The sequence below is a fragment of the Prorops nasuta genome, unplaced genomic scaffold, assembly GCF_024137725.1.
Source record: "Prorops nasuta isolate Cenicafe-Biocafe unplaced genomic scaffold, Cenicafe_Pnas_1.2 PNAS00012, whole genome shotgun sequence".
NCBI classification, from domain to species: Eukaryota; Metazoa; Arthropoda; class Insecta; order Hymenoptera; family Bethylidae; genus Prorops; species Prorops nasuta.
In genome coordinates this window covers 7,062,187-7,081,664 of record NW_027116809.1, presented here as the reverse complement: position 1 = coordinate 7,081,664, position 19,478 = coordinate 7,062,187, and positions in this window count along the sequence as shown.

Below are 19,478 nucleotides of genomic sequence, written 5' to 3'. Positions count from 1 at the left end.
AAGAAATATTGAAACATAATGATTACAAAAATATAGTTTGTTAAACACGTACAATTTCAAATTATTATACAAATGATGATGCTGAAGGTAGCAGACCAAACGTCGACAGGATAAGAAATACTGCTTCCTTAAAACGTCAATAATAATAAGAGATAGATTTATTTCAAACAGAAAACACTACAGTTTCATTGAATAAGTATATTTGCAATTAAAAATTTAATATTAAAGTAATTATCATCATTATTAAAAAAAATACACTGATTCCAAAATTATTTATTCATATCTAATTTTCATACAGAGGAAATTTTCTAAAAATATGAGAGTGGTTTCAAAAGAAAGGTTTTCTTATACACTAAACAATGAATATACTTTCGTAAGGCAGCAAAAATTTCTTCATGGCGAAAAACACCATGAGACTTCAATTTTCGTGATGCTCGAGGTGCTTTCTTACGTATCAATTATTATTACAATATCAGGGAATTTTTTTAAAAATATGAGAGTGGTGTTAAAAGAAAGGTTTTCTTATGCACTAAACAATGAATATACTTTCGTAAAGCAGCAAAAATTCCTTCATGGCGAAAACCACAATGAGACTTTAATTTTCGTGCTACTCGAAGTGCTTTCTCGTGTATCAATTCCCGTTATAATATCGGGGAAATTTTTTAAAAATATGTGGATGCTATAAAAGGATAGGACTCAGATTTTTGAGGCTGCCAAAATTGCTTCGTAGTGAAAAATGGGATAACATAGATAACTTACTACTGAAGAAACACGATATTGTGCATATTATAGTGTTTTTTCACCATGAATGAATTTTTGCTGCCTCATAAAAATCAATGCATTTTGTTCTACTTGAAAAACCTTATTTTTTCGTATCAATCTCATAGTTTTTAAAAATTTCCCTGATATTTTAATAATAATTCACACGTGAGGAAGCACTTCCAGCAGCACGCAAATTGAAGTCTCCTGGCGTTTCTCGCCATGACGGAATTTTTGCTGCTTGGCGAAACTATATTCATTGTTTAGTATATAAGAAAACCTTTCTTTTGAAACCACTCTCATATTTTTAGAAAATTTCCTCTGTATGAAAATTAGATATGAATAAATAACTTTAGAATCAGTGTATTTTTTCTAATAATGATGATAATTACTTTCATTATTCAATTTTTAATTGCAAATATACTTATTCAATGAAACTGTAACATTTTCCGTTTGAAAATATATCTATCTTTTAATATTACTGAGATTTTGAGGAAACACTGCTCCTTATCCTGTCGTCGTTTAGTGTACTAGCTTTAGCTTCGTGTTAAAAAAAGCAGAGGTTACTGTTCTGCTTCCTTATGCACCCCAGCTTCCTAGGTGACAATGCAATATACGCACCGAGTTGTATGAAGACTATGGGCTGAGACACCTTGCACGACGACTACTCCTCGATTTTGAAGAACCTGGAATCATAAAATGAACACGCTACCTCTACCCTTAGCATTCCGGACTTCCACTCTCGTCGTTCGATCGCTCGCAAAAATATAATATGATATATTTCCTTTCTTTTCGTTTTGCTTGTGTTTGTTTGTTTTTTTTTTTTTTTTTAGGGGAAATGCTTTATGCATCGTCTCCCGGTTAACCAGGAGGTATGTGGGACTCCTTCCAGGGCTACCCACTAAAACCCCTTACACTTAAATTTTGCGAGCAACGCTTACAACGAGTTATGGAAGTCCTTCTGTTAAAAAAAACATTTCTTCATTATTTATGGAAAGATACATTGTCCACTTCTCTTGATATTATATAATAAAAATTCTGAAACTTTATTCAATTATTACGAGTTTCCTTTTACAAATCTTGGTCAGATTTATGGAACACTCTATTGAAATATGTTTTCCAATTAGATTTTCTATTACTTGGGAAAAGCAGACAATTCTTTCCTTTCTATAATCGTCAACAAATGTTTCCTCATTATAGAAACATCTGTCGAGTACGTTTCATCATTCGGATCTGCACCCTGAGTAACAGAGGTTGCAAAAGCTGCAGCGAGTACGCCGCAGCTATAAGAGTCCGATTGACATTGCACCCTTGGAAATTGCATATTACGTATTTTTATGCAAGGGTACCGTACTGATAGATATTTTCGTTCAGCATTGGTAAGCTTTTCATATGTACAGTTTGGTAAACTGTCATATACGAAAAGCTTGTCATCATTAACGTACACGCATCTCCAGTGATCAGAACAATTGCCACCGATTATTGCAATACTTTTTGGCTTTGTTACTGGTTTCACTAAATTAGGATATGCTATGAATAATGTACTTTCTGTCTCGAAATCGGTAGTCTCCCGAATGATTCTCAGAAAAGCATCGAGAGATTGATCATTCAATTTCGAGTTAGAAGGCACAATATTTTTCTTCAACTCTTCCAGAGGAGTTGCTAAGTTTTCTATTAAGTGTCGGCGCTTTTCTACACTCTCAATAGTATCAACATGTTTTGATTCACTTAGCACGACGCAATCGTCTTCCTCTGGAAGGTTATCCATAACTTTATTTTTCGATGCTTCATTCTCTTTCGTCTTACATGCTTTCGCAATGCGCGCATCTAAAATAAATTTAGGCTCGCGGATTTCCATATTGCGATTGTAACGACTATCTATGATTTCTGGAAGTAGACACTCTTCATAAAAGCGTGTCAATTTCACTTTCATCTCTAGTAGTGGTAGCTAGGGGGTTCCTGTGACACGGTGGTGAGGGGAGTGCGGGTGTGCGGGGGGAAGTGTCTTGGGTTTTCCTGTGACACGGTGGTGAGGGGAGTGCGGGTGTGCGGGGGAAGTGTCTTGGGTTCCTGTGACACGGTGGTGAGGGGAGTGCGGGTGTGCGGGGGGAAGTGTCTTCTTAAGAGCTAGGGTTTATTGGGTGATGAGGAGGGTGCGGGTGTGCGGAGGAAATGCTTTGGCTATGGGGAGTGAGAGAGAGAGAGAGATCCCTCTCACCCTCTCTTTCTCTCTTAGAGTCTCTCACCCCTCTCCCATCAGCCTAGGGCCCGGATGGTTAATTATCCTACGGGTCCACTAGTTCTCTAAGGCTTACCCCCTCTCCCATGTCACTAGGGTCCGGATGGTTAGTTATCCTACGGGTCCACTAGTTCCCTAAGGGTTACCCCTCTCCCATCACCCTAGGGCCCGGATGGTTAGTTATCCTGACAGTTACCCAGATAACTTTTTTTTGTATTTTAGTTAGTGGAGGAAAAAGTTCCAATTTTCTCCACTAGGTGGCGATCACGAAAATTACGGGGAACAGCTACACCGCTAGGGGGGTCCTCAGCATCTTACGGACTGCCATTTTTTTTCTTAGACCTGCCCTCGGAGGCTCTTTTCTCCCCCCACATACTTATCTTAGACCCTCCCACTATTTTCCTACTATAGACCCGCCATTTAACTTGATTTCACATTTTTCCTTAAACAATGAGCACTAGGTAGATTTTTTTCTTTTATGAGTTAGTAACAATTATAAAGTGCTTTTTTCATTTTTTTCTTTTTTCTTTTTTCTTTTACGGATTAAATTAAGGGAAATAGGAGTAGGGGAAAAGAAAGAGACTATTAAATAACATTTATCATATAATTAAAAACGAACATGAAACTTATATAAAAAACTAATACAATTGAAACTTATATAAAAACGAATATACAATAATATTTAGCCCATTCAGCTAATAACAGCTTCTGAAACATAAAAAAATTTATTAATATCAAGTAAATTGCGAACTTAATTTTTAATATTTACCTTTTATTTGTTTCCGCACCCACTTTGCGAAAACATCTACCTCCTGTTTCACACAGTGGATAGGCTTTTGTGTTTTTCGCGTAATTTTAATTTTATGCAGCTCACAAGGAATAATGTCTGTTTTTATATATTCAATTAAGCAATCGAATTTTGGACAATTAAAATTTTCTAAATTGACATTATTAATATTCATTATATTTAATAAGTCACGTTCGAAGTGTCCACCTTTATATGCAACCACTGGTTGCACACTGTCACATTCAATGATTTTTAGAAAATCATATATTTCATTTTGTGAATATCTTTCATTTCCCGTATTTCCATATGCAATTCCGTGCACATTATTAAACACAAAAGATGCAGTTTTCCGGTCAGCAATACTTAAAGTGTTCATTGATCCACAAACTTTAAACGCACCATAATGTGTTAAGTTAGAGTATATATTTTTAATAGCCACTTCTTTGTACACTATCTTCTTATTAACGATAAATCCATCCACATCTATTATGTGCGTGATATCTCTTAAATGATGCATAATGTCAGAGTACCTGAAGATTCTGTGACTAAAACTGAGCTGAAGATTCTGTGGCTTAAACTGAACTGAAGACTACCCTACACGCTTCTCAAGATTTTTTAAATGCTGTAAGGGATGTGAAAAATTTGATCTGTGGTGGGAGGTGACTAACCAGACACTCTTAGATACACCATTGGTCCAAAGAGTGAATAGTTAAGGATAGTGGGAGAATTGAAATACTTGGTTTGACGAGAAGGGGAAAACTTTAGAGAAACAAAAAAAGAATATATTTAAAATAACGGCAAAGTGTAATAAATTTAGTATTAAAAACGCTAACATGATGATCCCAACGTTCGTCGATTTTCAAGGATTCCATTTAATGGATAAGACATTTATAGTTAAAGAATTTGCAGTTTTACAAGAACTAAAAGTGCATCATATTTTATTTTCACCCCCCTTTCCACATACTTGGTTAAGTGAAGAGGAGAGAAAGAAAACAGAGTAAGTATATTTTATAAAAAACAACGAATTATTATTTTCAATGAATAAGGAATTTCTTTTTCAGTTCAATCTTTTTCAATCATCATGGCTTAAATTGGATGGATGGTTTTTCACCATATTATAAATATAAAGATATTATAAAAAAATATGTATATGAGGATACGGTTTTTGTAAAAGGGGTGGAAAAGTTAAATTGGTTAAAGAGTATTTGTGATTTAGAAATTAGTAATGTAGATGAATATGTGTGGGGAAATTATAATTTAGAAGATGGTTTATATAATTCACAACTTCCTATTTGCATGAATCATGAAGGTATATGCGCACTGAGAAATGTATATTATATGAAATATATGTATGAATCAAAAATCTAGAATATATGTATATTTTAAACTTGGATGCATTCTTTTTACTTCAACGCGAAACCTGATCCGTAAAGTATTTATGTTACTGAAGTGTCTCGGAGACTGATTATTTGAAGGGTTCTCCATCTAAGATTTTTCATTAGTTTCACGCTGATCATTTAAACGGAAAGAAGTACGATGTCGCTTCTAAATAGAGTTTTAAGTAGCCAGGATGAATATCGTGAGTGGGTACGTGATTGTCGCGATTACATTAAAAAATTGAGAGTTGCTAGCCGCAATGCACGTATAGGAGCAAGGCAGAAAATATTTACGGAAATTGCTCAGATACAGTGTCGATTAATCAGAGCAGCAAGAGAAAAAAGTTATTCTTCAAATCACGCTCTTAAGAATCCCGATTTAAGAACTCAGCATGATTATCGCGAGTGGGTTTGCAAGTGTCGTGATTATATTCGAGATTTGAGAGAATCCAACCGGAATGCAACTCCAGATGCTATACAGAAAAATCTTGCAGAAATAAAATGTATTCGAAAGTTACTTCTCCATGCGGCGAAAAATAAAAATTCAATTGGAGCGGGCATTAATGCGGAAAAGCTTATTTGGAAAGATCTTGATTCATCATTTAAAAGTCGAATGTGTAGTGGTATGATAGTAAACACTAATTATATCGAACCACATGAATTTCTATTGGCAGCATCAGAAATGCTGCAATCCTACATGAACAAAGTATTCAGTAAAGTAAGCGCTGTTAAGATAAATATGGTATTCAACGGACAATTTATTTGCAAGGAAATTAGTGATATCAAACATATTTCCACAAAAAATGTGATTTTATTCAAGACTGATACTTTTAGTGATTGGTATAAAACAAACGTCATAGATAAAATTTTAACAAAATTAGGTGAATTTCAAGAGCGTGATAGTGGGTGGGCTTTGGAAAAAATATTAAATTTAATTGTGAATATTAATCACTATAATCCACTACATGCAGGCTGTGGAATCGACCTTCCAAAATATATTAAGAACAAACATGCAGTGATAAACATACAGAGTGATGATAATACATGTTTTGCATGGGCTGTAACGGCTGCACTCTATCCGACTATTTCAACTAAAAACCCACAACGACAATCTTCATACCCCCATTTTAAATCTGTTTTCAACGTCAGAAGTATAACATTTCCAACCACATTAAGGCAGATACCTAAATTTGAAGAAGATAATGATGTGTCGATTAATGTTTTCACCATGGTGGATGAGCAAGAAGGGCAGGAGAATAAAATTATTGCACCTCTTCAACTCACAAAATGTGAGAAATCGAGACATGCGAATCTTCTTCTTCTCGAACATCAAGGTGCAGCACATTTTTTATGTATCACGAATCTTTCTCGCTTGCTAAAGAAACAACTGACTCGAAAAAAACAATCTCATCTTATTTGTAATCGGTATGTTATACTGTTTATATTTTAATATAATTTTATTTAATGTTTATATACTAATATGATTTTTCTCTTAGATGTTTACACTATTTCTTCAATGAGGATAAACTTCAATCTCATAAACGTGATTGCAGTCAGCTCAATATAAACGTCCGTATACTGCTACCTGAAGAGGACCGTTGGGTGTCCTTTAAAAATGACAAGAACAATGAGAGGACCCCATTCGTCGTATATGCAGACATTGAATGTTTATTAGAGAAAGTGAATGAAACGAGCGGTAATAGTAGTATTTATCAAAAACATTTACCCTTTAGTGTAGGATATTATTTTAAAAGCGTTCGTGATTCATCGCTCTCAACCTATAAATCATATCGTGGACTCGAGTGTATAGAATGGTTTGTGCGAGAACTCGATAAAATTGCTAGCATAGCGAGCGAAAAACTAAAGACTGTAGTGCCTATGAGAACGCTAAGTATTAGCGAAAATTTTCGTCATAACAATGATCCTGACTGTCATATATGTAAAAAGCCATTTCTTCCAAATCAAATACGTGTTCGCGATCATGATCATTTAACAGGTAAATATAGAGGACCCTCTCACAACAATTGTAATTTAAACTATAAAGATTCGCACGTTATTCCAGTAATTTTTCATAATTTATCTAATTACGATGCACATTTCATCTTCAATGCGATCGCAAACATGTATGAGGGTTCAGTATACCTGCTACCTGTACATAAGGAAAAGTATATTTCGTTTACAAAATACATACGGAAATATAATATTCAGCTCAGATTTATTGATTCATTTAAATTTCTTGCATCAAGTTTAGACAAATTGAGCTCATACTTGGAGAGATCTCAATTGCAAAACTTAGAGTCAGAATTTTCGAATTTAAATACGGAACAATTTAATCTACTAACAAGAAAAGGTATTTTTCCTTATGATTACGTAGATAATCTGAATCGTCTGGAAGAAAATGCTTTACCGCCTCGCAAGTTATTCTATAACAAATTAACTGACAGTGATATTAGTGAAGAGGCATATAATCATGCTAAGGAGGTATGGATCAATTTTCAAATACAAACACTTGGGGAGTACAGCGATCTCTATTTAAAAACTGACGTATTATTACTGACAGACGTTTTTGAAAATTTTCGCGATAGCTGCATGGAAAATTATAATTTGGATCCTGCACATTATTTTACACTCCCAGGCTTCACTTGGGATGCAATGCTTAAATATACTAGAATAAAATTGGAACTTTTCACTGATGTTGAAATGTTGCTTTTCGTAGAACGCGGAATACGTGGTGGTTTGAGTCAGTGCTCTCACCGCTATGAAAAAGCAAACAATCGGTATATGAATGATTATGACTCAACAAAACCAAGCAAATATTTAATGTACTATGATGTAAATAATCTATACGGATGGGCAATGTGTCAAGCTCTACCTACTCATGGATTTCGCTGGATTGAAGATACTAACAACTTTGATATCTCTAGCATACCTATAGATTCATCTGAGGGTTTTATTTTAGAGGTAGACTTGGAGTATCCAAGCGTACTTCATGATAATCACTCTGACTTGCCATTTTGTCCGGTACGTGAGGCTCCGCCCGGAGCACGACAGAAGAAGCTACTTGCAACTGTCGAAAATAAGGAGCGTTATGTTATACATTATCGGGCTTTACAACAATGTATTCGTCATGGAATGGTACTGAAACGTATCCATCGCGGATTAAGATTCCAGCAATCTGCCTGGCTAAACAAATATATAGACTTAAACACACGTTTGCGAGCTGCATCTAAAAATGAGTTTGAGAAAAATCTTTTCAAACTAATGAACAATGCAGTGTTCGGTAAGACGATGGAAAATGTAAGAAATAGAGTTGATGTGAGGCTAGTTAGTAAGTGGGAAGGAAGATATGGAGCAGAAGCATTGATATCCCAACCAAATTTTCACAGTAGCGCCATATTCAACGAAAATTTGGTTGCGGTAGAATTAAAAAAATTAACGGTGAAATTTGATAAACCTATATATGTAGGTATGAGTATTCTAGATATTTCAAAAACATGTTTATACGAATTCCATTATGAATATATGCTTCCAACGTTTGGTAGTAAATGTAGAGCATTGTATACCGATACAGATAGTTTGATATACAGTATCGAATGCGATGACATTTACACGATCATGAGAGAAAATCTTTCAAGATTCGATACTAGTGATTATTCGCCTAATAACCAGTATAATTTACCTCTAGTAAATAAAAAAGTGCCTGGTTTGATGAAAGATGAGAATAACGGGAGAATTATGACTGAGTTTATTGGGCTGAGATCGAAAATGTATACATTTAAAATACAAGATAAAATTTTTAAAAAAGCTAAGGGCGTTAAGAGTTGCGTTATCGCTAGAAAAATAACGTTTGAAGATTATAGAGACTGCTTACAAAATTTTACTGTTCATATCCATAATCAAAATTTAATTCGTTCAAAATTGCATAATGTTTATTCAATTGTACAGCAAAAAATTTCTCTCAGTCCACATGATGATAAGCGCTATATTGTACAAGGTACTGTATCAACTCTACCATGGGGTCATTATAGGATAAATGAAATAGAATTAAGTGAAGTAGATTTAAATGAAGATTAAATAATTGCTTCTTTATTAATAAATTGTATGTTACAAAATATTGTTTTTATTTATCCATGAATTATGTGTATTATTGAATCCTAACCACTTTACAAAGACTTTGTCCCCCTTCTTACGTAATACCTTCTCAACTAGATATACATTAGGATTAGCAGTTTTTAAAAGTTCATGTTCGTAGAATCCACCATATATATCTGTACCACTAGAATCCCTTAGTAAATATGTAACAGGATTTGTTTTCTGCACTTTTATAATTTCAAATATTTCAGTTGTCCAATTTGGTGTGTAGCCTTTTGCAAATACATTCTTATATTTACTGATTCGTACAAAATCACCGACTTTGAACTTGGCACGACCAACGATCTTTATATTACTGAATACTGTTGCTAAGAGCTTATTAGCATGTTCAGGTTTCACATCGGCTGGACGCATTCCTATAGTACGATGTTTTCTTGAATTGTATTTGTCAACCAGTTGTTGTAGCATAGCCCTCCACTTGTAATTTCCATTCAACGTAAATCCTTTCCACATTTCTGTCTTCAACGTTCGATTCCAACGCTCGACTATGGTTGCTTTCAATACACTGTATGTTGAGTAATGATTTATTCCATGCTTTTTCATAAGCGATTGGAAATCACTATTATAAAATTCCTTGCCATCGTCGGTCTGTAGATTTTTCGGACATCTCCCACTCTTCAGGATTTTCAGCAATGCAGCTGTCACTTCCTTGCCTGACTTGGTTTTCAGGGCTATTGCCCAGCCATATTTCGACAATGCATCAATAACTGTGAGAATGTAGTGGTAGCCTGCGTCTGCATAGTTTCTCATGTCTACCAGGTCTGCTTGCCAGAGGTCATCGAAGCCTCGTATTATTACCCGTCTACGTAAAAAGTTCCGTCTGGCAGGCACATGCAACTCTTCTACCAATTGCTTCTTCTCCTCACTACTCATAATTATTCCACTACGTGTTATGTTTACAGCAGGTCATCGAGCACTGGCGGTAGTATAAGTTTCTTCAAGGCATAATTTATATCGTCTTCTCTATTCTTCTCATTTGCAAAATCTTTTTTTGCCAGCTGATTAGAGAAATATTCTACAACAATTTTCAATCCAACAATCATATCATTTCGTAATTCCTTGTCTTTTCGATCCAATTTATAATCATTATGATCGACTTTATCAACCAATTTATCGATTCTTATACCAATTTCATCAATTTCATCGATTTTTTTCATTAGAGTTGTAAATTTTTCCTCAAGAATGTTACATTTTAGGTAATAGTGAGTTAGCTTCTCACTGTATTCAAACAATTCTCTCATTAAGCTATCACGTACAGTCATCGAATTACGTAACAGAGCAGCCATATTCACCGCACTTGTCTCATCCGTAACATCACATTCTAAGTTTGAAATTATTTTCTTCTTGGCATTAAATGCATTCTTTTGTTTATCAAACTTTAACGTATCATTATCAATTTTGTGGAAATAATTTCTCACTTTACCGGTATTGAAACCAGCTCCAAATTTATTTATTGTCATAGTGAAGTAGTACGTGGAACTGAGAAAATCTTGAAACTGCAATCTCTTTTATATAGAATAACGCTTTCTTCTCTTATTTAGATCCTGCCAATTTGTAACTATTATGATCGATTTTATCATTCAATTTTTCGATTCTTTCATCAATTTCGTCGATACGTTTTTTCAACAGATTTGTCATTTTTTCCTCAAGAATTTCACATTTTAATGCATATTCATTCAGCTTCACACTATATTCATTCATTTCTTTTGTAAAGCTATCACGCAGTGGTGTCAAATTACTCATCAGAACACTGATATTCACCGCACTTGTCTCATCAGTAACATCAGATCCCAAGTTTGAAATTATTTTCTTCTTGGCATTAAATGCATTCTTATATTTATCAAACTTTAACGTATCATCATCAATTTTGTGAAAATAATTTCTCACTTTACCAGTATTGAAACCAGCTCCAAATTTATTTATCGTCATAGTGAAGTAGTACGTTGAACTGAGAAAATCTTGAAACTGCAATCTCTTTTATAAGATGATACCTTCTTCATGGAGCTCCTCAATTATTGACTGTATCTCATTATGGTGATTCGTATGACCAGCAGCAGATGATGCAATTAATAGTTTTAATCGCTCGACCAGTTCGTTTGGATCGTTCCAATGTACATAGCTCACGGGATTATTATTAACACGCATATATCCCTTGCCTTGTACAAGTTTTGTCTTCGGTGGAAATAATTCACTAATTATTTTCTTCCATTTATGTCCCTTATTCCCACGAAGCTTTCCTGTACTAATGTTATCTGCTCTGTGCACATTAGTTTGAGAAAGAATACTTTTATATGTGTCTAAATCATCTTTAGTATAATCTTCAGGTTCTTTCATGAAGATCAATTCAAATAGACCTTTCGTGCCAGGATAATACTCCTTATCGATAATAATAAAATTACTGTAATCATCAACATTAAAAGCACATTTCGCAAGCCACATTTTATTCGTCACTTTATCTAACTTAACTCCAAAATTACTGTCAATTTTATCCTTAGCATTATTCGTCAACAATTCTATATATTTGGATGCAATTGAACCAGACTTTATCGTACTTCGATTAGCATCTTTTACATCCTCGATGGACGTATGCACAGGTAATTCTATTTGTCTCGCTAAATCTTGCGTGCCATATTCATTATTCTTCTTCACCTTCTCCTCCTCCTCCTCCCCCTCCCCCTCCTCCTCCTCCTCCTCTTCATCATCTTCCAGAGAAAGGTACTGTGTTTCGTGCGACTGTGGATATTCCTGCTCATCATCCGATGAATGACCTTGAACGTTAATTCTGGAGCTGCGTATGAAATCTTTCCGCTGTGGAGTCGATGTGAGATAAGACTTTCTACGTTTCATCGGAATTGTGAAAGATTCCTCGTGTGAGAGAGATCTCTTTATAGGTTCCATTTTCATCTCATGTTTCGGTGCAACGAAAATTGCTTGATTATTTTCGGTGAGCTTCTTTAATGGTTCAACTATTGGTTTAAAAGTTTCATTTAAACTGTCTTCCATCATTACTCTGTCTGATTTGAGTGCGCGATATTTTTGACGAATTACTTCACTTGCCTCAGCAATCTTCTTTAGAAGCTTTTTCTCCTTCATTTTGTAAAGCTATTCTCTATTCAATATATAGACTTGTTCAACGTTCAAGGTTAAACTAACATTTTTGACCATTAACATCACTCTTTAATCACAGCATATTTATTGAAACCCTTTCGATATCGTCCATTTTGCATTGCACTGTCTTTATCAATTACTAAAAATCCATAATCACGCTTCCAACAATTTGAACACAATTCATAAAATTTTTCAAACGCCATATCTGTATTTACATGTTCGTTATATATATGTTTTAGGTTAGTTCCATCTTGTTTAAAAATAATTAAAAAATTTGCATTATCACGTATTAGATGTTTTGGTATCCTTGCATAAGTCTGACAAAGATAAAAGCAATCAATCTTAGAATGTCTACCCATGGAGAAGTAGTCTCTTATATTGTCTTGCTTATCGGTTGCAACATCATCAAATATGAAAATTGAATTTGGTAGTGCTTCAGCTACTTTTATAACCTCACTATTATTAGAAAATTGGAAATAACTAATTTCTTCATTGTCCGATAATAGTCGCTCCAAGTATCGATATTTTGGTTGCTGCAACGATTTTGAATAAACGTATAGGTTTTCAAATCTCACACCCTGAGGGCTTTCTATAAGGCTCAGCAATACATTTGTTTTTCCACAATTTGAAGGGCCACAAACTATACAGCGTATGGTTGATGGGAGTAGAGGTCCGTGACGTCTCATGCATTTATCGGTTGTTCGGTAATCTATATTAGAAACACGAATACCGAGCGGCTGCTTTACGAAGTCCATGACTGAAAACTCTGTGGTCATACAACCTATTTATAGGAATGAAATGAATTGTTTGATCAGTTCTCATCATGCCGTTATTAGTGTTAGATGTGTCAAGTTTGGAGGTATTAACCGCTGAGCAGTTTGAATACATACCGAAAATTTTACTTTTAAAGTACTTTCCGCGTAGTATTCAAGAGGTTTGGAATAAATTGCCTGAACATATTCGTGCAGATCCTGAAGTACAACAATATCGCTGGTGTTTTAAACATCATAATCTACCTAATACAGATCACATTGATGGACCGCTCCCTTCAATAAAAGATTGCTGGGCTTGTCAGCAAACTCTGTGTGAGAAACAGAAAGAAAGTTCCACATGGTAAGCTACGGTTGTGGAACTTTTTTCAATAAAATACTGAATAAATTACCGTTCGAAGTACACATACCTGGCTACAATTATTGCGGACCAGGTACTCGACTTCGAGAACGGTTAGCACGTGGTGATCCTGGTATAAATCCTCTAGACGAAGCCTGTCGTGAACACGATATCGCATATTCAATATATAAGGATCTGCCGCCACGTCACCAGGCTGATAAAGTTCTTGCACAGCGTGCACGAAAACGTATCACTGCTAGTGACTCATCTTTACGTGAACGAGCAGCTGCAGCAGCAGTCTGGGCATCCATGAATGTAAAACGAAAACTTGGCTTAGGCCTACAAGTGCATGGAAGAAGCATGAAGAAAAGAAAAATTCGTGTACCGAAGAAACGAGGAGGTTTATTGAGGAAAAAGCAATTTACTCAAAAAAAAAAACGGGGGGGTTTATTACCTCTGCTCCCACTGTTGAGTGCAGTGGGCGCATTAGCTGGGGGCGCAGCAGGTATAACAAAAGCTGTAAACGATGCGAAAGCATCCAAGAGACAATTGGAAGAGATACAGCGTCACAATCGTGTAATAGAAGGCAGGCGTGGACATGGTTTATACCTAACCCCTTACGGACGAAGGGGAGAGGGTTTGAAAAGGAGGAAAAAAACCTCGCAAAAAAAAAAAAAATAAGCAACCTCCCGAAATCTGGAGCTACTAGTAATATTCAATTATTACATGCATGTCAGGATATACCACATTTTCGAGGAGTTTTTATGCGCACATCTCTACCGCAAACCGTACTATGCAATGAGTGTGCAATCGTGAATCTTGATGAAGATAAAGGTTCTGGTACACATTGGGTTGCCTACGTTAAACGTAATAATTACGTAAAGTATTTCGACTCCTTTGGAAATTTGAAACCTCCAATTGAACTTTTAGATTATTTTGGTCCTTCTGCTATAATCTACTACAACCACGATCAATATCAATCGTATGATACAAGCATATGCGGTCAGTTGTGTGTCAAGTTTCTACGTGAACAATGTCTTTAACGGTTACGCTGTCTGACCGCGAGTCCATATTAGAGGCAGATTTTTTCCCACCGATCAATCTTCGGGAGGAGCAATATGAACTTGGTCTCGTAGACTTTCAGAGCTTCAATTCAATCGCTAATGTTGATGAGTCGAACAATAAGTTTTACTACGATACTGAAGATCTGACTATACCTACAGGTTGTTATGAATTGAGTGCTATAAATGATCTTTTGCGTACATTGATGCATGAGGCGGATAATGAAGATGTCATTATTCTACGTGCTAATAATAATACGTTGAAAAGTGAAATAAAGTGTAAATATCTGATCGATTTTACAAAACCTAATAATATAGGCTCTTTATTGGGTTTTTCGTCAGATCGAATTATTCAGCCGAACACTCTAGCCGAATCAGACCAGCCCGTAAACATTATAAGGGTGAATATTTTACGAATTGAATGTAATATTACTGCTGGTGCATATACAAACGGCAAACCTCAACATGTTATACATGAATTTTTTCCAAGCGTGCCACCAGGCTATAAAATCTCGGAAACACCGAAAAACGTCATTTACTTGCCAGTCATTGTGAAAGTAATTGACCGTCTTACTTTGCGCATTCTCGATCAGGAAAACCGTCTAGTAAATTTCGGTGGGGAAGAAATTACAATTCGATTACACATTAGAAAATGCTAATTTACAAGAATACTTATAAATCACCGATACCAGATGAGCCTATCATCAGTCCAACAGTTGCTGCAGGAGCAGATACATTGGGTGGGGATTACGTTAGAAGACCGCTAACAAGAAAAAATATAACCTTTCTTCAATCACTGGGTTTCAAGGTCAGAAATAAAAATGGACCTGTTGGACGTAACCGCACAACCTGTGTACGACAATCGCATTACTAAAATGGAAATACATGCTTACAATCCGTATGCAAATGCATCATTGGGAAATAGTGACGAAATTCGAATTCCAATACAACAGCAAGATTTAATTCTTCTACCATGTGAGAGTTACCTATACATAGAGGGAAAATTAATCGAGGGCACTCGTGCTCAGGGTGCAACAGTTCAAGATACAGTGGGACTTGACTGCAATTCCATGGCATTCTTGTTCGATGAAATTCGCTATGAATTGAATGGTATTGAGATTGACCGCAGTAAGAATGTGGGTATTACTAGTTCCATGAAGAATCTCATTTCTCTGACTGGGGAGGAGAGTACGAGTCTACACCATTCAGGATGGTTTCTATCAGATTATAAGCCTACGAAATATTTTAATTTTTGCGTACCACTGAAAATGCTGTTGGGTTTTTGTGAAGACTATAGAAGAGTCATAATAAATGCACGTCATGAGCTCGTTCTCATTCGAGCACGTAATGATATGAATTCGATATATTCTTCAACGAAAATCACCGACTCCAAAATTGATGTTCAAAAAGTGCAATGGAGAATTCCTCATATATCATTGAATGAATACACAAAACTTCAATTTCTACGTATTATCGACCAAAACAAAAGCCTCACCATGGCTTTTCGATCCTGGGAACTCTACGAATACCCGCTTCTACCAGAAACACAGAGGCATACGTGGGCTGTAAAAGCTGCAACACAATTGGAGAAGCCTCGATACGTTATTCTAGCATTTAGAACAAATAAGAAGAATACGCAGCATATGAAGGTGCTTGACTTCGATGATAGTTTTGTTCGTGATATTAAAGTCTATCTTAATTCTGAATTTTATCCGTATGATCGACTTGATACTGATACTGAAAAATCACGATTTTCTGTACTATATGATATGTATGTTAAATTTATCCAATCCTATTATGCTGGAGAAAAACCGTCGAAACCAATGCTTGATTACAACAATTTCTTAGAATATGGCCCTCTCTTTGTCATTGATTGTTCGCATCAAAACGAATCTATTAAATCTGGCACAGTTGACGTTAAAATAGAGATCGATTGTTCTAAAAATATTGCAAGTAATACTACTGCGTATTGTTTAATTATACATGATAAAATTGTTGAATATAACCCGCTTACAAGTATTGTTAGAAATGTAAGTTAATCGTTAATAGTTAGTTATGTAAGTTAATCGCTAATAGTTAGAAATGTATGTTAATCGCTAATAGACTATAGTTAAGCTTATCATTATAATGAAGGAAAAAAATAATAAATAAGATATAATAATCATTTATTTGTGTTTAAATTATTCCTTACAAATGTTTTCTAAATTAATCTTTTGAAATTTGACTAACAATTGCAAATGTCATATTATTGTAATTTCCACCATGATACGTGAATGTTAATATTTGATTTGAAGCTGCATCTTGAAAATTCTTGAATTGTTCTGGTTTTTCCAGTAATGCCATCATCCTCGCAGGCAAGAAGAACCATTCCTTCGTAAGCAGCTTTGCTATTATTCTCTCCCCATATTTGGTTTTAATTTTCGATAATTCAGTTATTCGGTATGACCCCCCAATCTCCAAAGTATTCAGTTTTATAAAAGTTTTTGGTTCTACAGTTGCGAGTTCATTAATCTTAGTTAAATCCATTTCTATAATAATAAAATAATATTAAGAATAGAGAATAACGTAAAAAAGAAAAAATAATTCTTACCTTCTAAAGATTATCTACGACAATTACGTGACAATAAAAAAATATTCTATCTGCAACGTGAAACTGGTACTTTGTACTGCTTGAAGCTTCAATACTGCTATTACACCACAATAAAATATTATGACTGCAGCGTTACAGACTTGAACTTTCGACTGCTTCACGCTTCTAATCGAGACTGAATGAAATTTCCTAATTGCTAGCGTGGGTGACTTTGAATAATATCCTAGGAGGGAATAAGATATACACACTTGGAAATTGAGAGTAGGGGAAGTGTTGCAGGCAAACGAAACTTGGGTGGCTTTGAATAATATCGTAGGAAGGGATAAGATATACACGCTTATTGGAAATTGAGAGTGGAGGGACTGTTGCAGGCGAACGACATTTTTGATGGGTTACTCACTCATGATTGTAGATTTCAAAGAGAATTCATTATTTTAAACCTGTTGATACATGTATTCTTTAGATCAAGTAGTTGTTAATTAAAATAAATAAATCCATTTAATTATATACACGTTCCTTATATAAAGTGACATCAGTCTAGAATATAAACTTTTCATTGTTTAAAAGCAAGTCGTGAGATACACGTTCTTCAGATCAAATAACCGTCATCTAAAACAAATATATTTAATTCAAACGTGTCATAACACGTACTAGATGGTGCAGATAGTCACGTTCCTCAGATAAAGTAATGACAGTTTAAAATATAAACTTTTCATTATTTAGAAACGAGTCGTGAAATATACGTCCATTATTACTTGGGTTGGGAATACTAGCATCTTAAGGACATATCCTGAGTGCAGCTTAAAATTTACGAGCGCATCAATTGCTTTTCGACAATCTTACGTCACACTGTGACTCTGTTTAGCACGTGGGATCATTTGTCTGCTCTGCTTGTGAGAAAAGTCTTGAGAAAAAAATAGCTAGAGGCTGAATGATTTGTCTGGTCTGCTTGAGGGAGGAAAAGTCACGAAAAAATAGCTAGAGGCTGGTTTAGAGGGTAAAATATGGTCAGAAAGTATCGAGCGCATCAATGGCTTCTTGACAATCTTACTTCACAACTGTGACTCTGTTTAGCACGTGGGCTCATTTATCTGACCTGTTTGTGAGAAAAGTCTCGAAAAAAAATAGCTAGAGACTGGTTGAGAGGGTAAAATATGGACAGAAGGTATCGGGTCAGTTTTAGAGAGCCCTGGGAAAGCTCATAGGAGGAACATTGGGTGGTCCCTAGAATTTCACTCCCCATTGTTTCGCAAAAGGAAAAATAATGTCTGTTAACTATGTAACATGTAGAGCATGCTTACAGGAAGATGTAATGAATAATCTATTCATTTATAATATGCTTACAGTAATTTTTATTCAATATTCAAAAGATTTAACATATAATACTTTTATTCAATATATATATATATATATAACTAAAAAGAGTTTTAACATATAATATTTTAAAATATCAAGCTATTCTTCTGCCCTTGCTACCTCCATCGTTGTCTCCTCCTCATCCTCCTCCTCCTCCTGCTCCTCCTCCTCTTCCTGCGGAATTATCCCTGCCTCTATCTCAATCATTCTGATACCTCTCATCAACAGTTGTATACAGCGTGTTACTGTAAAAAATCATCAGATTTTAGAAAAATGTATGATGCAATCTCATTCATAATAACTTACTATTTTCATACTCCATTCCATGCGTCTCGATTGTTTCTTCATTTACCGCTTGTGATAAATTTTGCATAATTTCATCTATTATTCTTGTAATTATATGAATTACTGGAGAATTCTGTCTATACGCTAAATTAATAATCACTTGATACTGCATATTTTTTCACTTTATATTTATCGACAGCTTGTATAAGAAAAAAGGAATCTGTACCCAAGGTTCAAAAAAGGTATAATGTGAAATTAAAAGAAGGACCCAAGGAGGAAAATAGTAGGAGGGAATAGAATGGGTATGTGGAGGGAAAAAGACCCTTCAATGGTGTAGAGGTAGATTGAGAGGGAAGAAAAATGGTTAAATGTGAAATCAAGTTAAATGGCGGGTCCATAGTAGGAAAATAGTGGGAAGGTCTAGGATAAGTATGTGGAGGGAGAAAAGACCCTCCGAGGGCAGGACTAAGAAATCAAAAATGGCAGTCCGTAAGATGCTTAGGACCCCTAGCGGTGTAGCTGCCCCAGTAATTTTCGTGATCGCTACCTAGTGGAGAAAAAAGAAACTTTTTCCTCCACCAACTAAAATACAAAAAAAAGTTCTCTGGGTAACTGTCAGGATAACTAACCATCCGGGCCCTAGGGTGATGGGAGA